This window comes from Lactuca sativa, chromosome 5 (genome assembly GCF_002870075.4).
Source record: "Lactuca sativa cultivar Salinas chromosome 5, Lsat_Salinas_v11, whole genome shotgun sequence".
Taxonomy (NCBI): Eukaryota; Viridiplantae; Streptophyta; class Magnoliopsida; order Asterales; family Asteraceae; genus Lactuca; species Lactuca sativa.
The window spans coordinates 59,909,452-59,912,169 of record NC_056627.2 but is presented as its reverse complement, the minus strand read 5'-3'; positions in this window follow the sequence as shown (position 1 = coordinate 59,912,169).

The window sequence follows — 2,718 nt, the reverse complement described above, 5'->3', positions numbered from 1 at the left end:
ACATTAGGATGTTTATACATATTTAATTAGTGTTATAATCACTAATTGTTTATATACATATGTCTTCATATGTTATTAGGCTCATTGTGTGTGTCTAAGTCTTCACTTGACACCAAGCACTTATCCGACACTTCCATCCGATCCACTCGCTGAAGGTGAGTTCATACCCCTTAATTAACCTTTTAAATGTTTTTAAACGTTTATAAATGCTTTATGGGAGGGAATACAAGTTGAATCATGTTTAGTTATTATATCGATCACATTTGATTAATAACTAGCATGCAAATGGACTTACTATACGTTAACTGTTTTACCAAATAGATTTCTTCAAATGACTTTCTTAAACATTTTTACATGTTTAAAACTCTTTACCAAATTGTCTTACATACTGTAAGTTTCCTTTCAAACTCGGTTACTAATGTGTTTTCAAACAAAGGTTTTCTTTATACTTAAACTGCCTTATCAAACATCATTCTTTCAAATCGTTTTATAAACTGACATCAAGTCACCGTTTCTTAGTATTAAACTTTCCAAAGGTTTTTATAAAACTTCATTTATGCTTTTATTTTGTAAAATGCATGCCTTAAAATGTATAGTTATATAAATAATGTTTAAAGGACTTAGGACGATCAGCTTGCTTTATTTCCTTTTCCTCGTTGGGATGTGGCCTTAGGGCATCGGTTTCTCGTCCGAATACCGTCTAAATATTAATTATATATCATGTATACATATATAGGTATAAAGGTTCCATTAGTCAATTCAGTACCTTTGGGTAGCAAAGGTATACTTCCGGATATACTCGTACAATACTAGTAGCTATAATAGGTGTAGTTAGGAGATACTATTTACCATTCCAAGTACAAGATTTAGTTCATTCATGAGTCTATACAATACATTACATGTTACATGAATACGTTTACATAGATACGCTTACATGAATATGTTTACATAGATACGCTTACATGAATACGTTTACATAGATACACTTACATGAATACGTTCACATAGATACACTTACATGAATCCTCTTACATGGATACTTTTACCTAGATACTATATGATGAGATACTATTACATATTATACATGTAGATTAGATCTATCTATCCTAGTACAAAAGGATACTTTGCGGGACTAACCATTCCAATAACCCCTATTAGCTACAGACACTACTAGAAAAATAGCCTTTTACGACGCGCGAACCATGACACGCAGTGATTTATGATACGCAAAGGTGAGTGTCTAAAAAATAATGTCATCTCTTCCAAAATTTAAAGGATTTCAGACGCGCATTTTTGCGTGCCCTAAAATTAGTGTCTAAACAAAAAAAAAACACGGAGGGCACCTGCGTGTCGTCTACGACCGTCGCTTTATAAATTTTAATAGAACGCGCGCGTTCCATCCGGGGAAAATGAAATCCCAAAAACTTAAAATCCCCGTCTTCCTTTTTTTTCTCCCTCCACTTTAATTTCCCTAGTAGCTAGGGCTTTTTTTTCAAGAACTTGCCCCGATTATGCCCTCCTGTACTGCTCATTCTCTCTTCAACTTCCCTTTCTCTCCTTCTCACTTCGACAAACCTTTTCTCTTCTTCTTGGTTCTCGACGTCGACAGCTTCTCCCACCTCCGACGTTTCTCTTGGTGTTGGCGCCTCCCACCTCTGACCTTCGTCTAGCCCCACCCCACCGTCCAACGCTTTCCAGCGTCACCCAGCCGATGGAGCCCCTCATCTCCGGCAATCTCACCTCGCCTGCCCTTGCCAGCAACATTAGGTCCGGTGACCTAGACTGAGAAAACTCAGAGCCTTCGGAGGAGTGGTGGCACTACTCAAATCCCAGCGACGGAAGGAAACTCTCTATCACAGCAACAGAAAGTCGGAGACTGGAATGGGAGAAAGAGAAATAGAAATCAAGAAATCGACTTATACAGTAAATGGGGAAGAATCGATGATGCACGCAACATGTTTGATAAAATGCCTCATCCGCCATGGTCTTAATCTACAAGTCTCTCTCTCTCACTCTCTCTCTCTCTCTCTCTCTCTCTCTTTCTGTCTACCCCATACTGCTCGACAACCACCCAGGCACCCACCACCCTTTGTCTTCTCTCTGGTTCACCACACTTCTCCTTCCTATGTTTGTTAGATTCGTCATCTGATTGGCGAGTGTTCTGTAAAAAATGACTTTTCCGTTTCATATTTTATGGATACCTTAATCTTCCATGATGATTATGAATGTAGTCATAGAGTACTCGCTCCACTATCATTTTCAATCATTTTAGGGCATGGAGAGGTAATTTTCTAGTCGGGGAGGGTTTCAATTATATATCTACTATATCTATTTCTAACTTTTTTTCAGATGATCGTTATGATTTAGGTTTCATTTTAGGGGCTTGCAGATGTTATCACTTGTTGGATCAAAAATAACCGACGGTGCTGATGAGGTACTTATTGTCTCTTTGTTTCTCTTTAATTTGAGGCAAATTAGGACTCACAATCATGTTGTTTCTCCTGGAAAGTATGTGAATAAGTGGATAACCAGCGCAACCCCTTTCCAAGGTATGACCCATTTTTATTAACTGTTGTTTTGCAAAAATGATGTTAAAGAATATTTTTATGTGTGGTTAAGAAACCCAAGAAGTGATTATCCCTGAAACCAAGTATGTGTGTTTTTTGTATCTGTCTCATATTTACATCTTTTAATTTTTTCAGATGAAGGAGTAGTAAA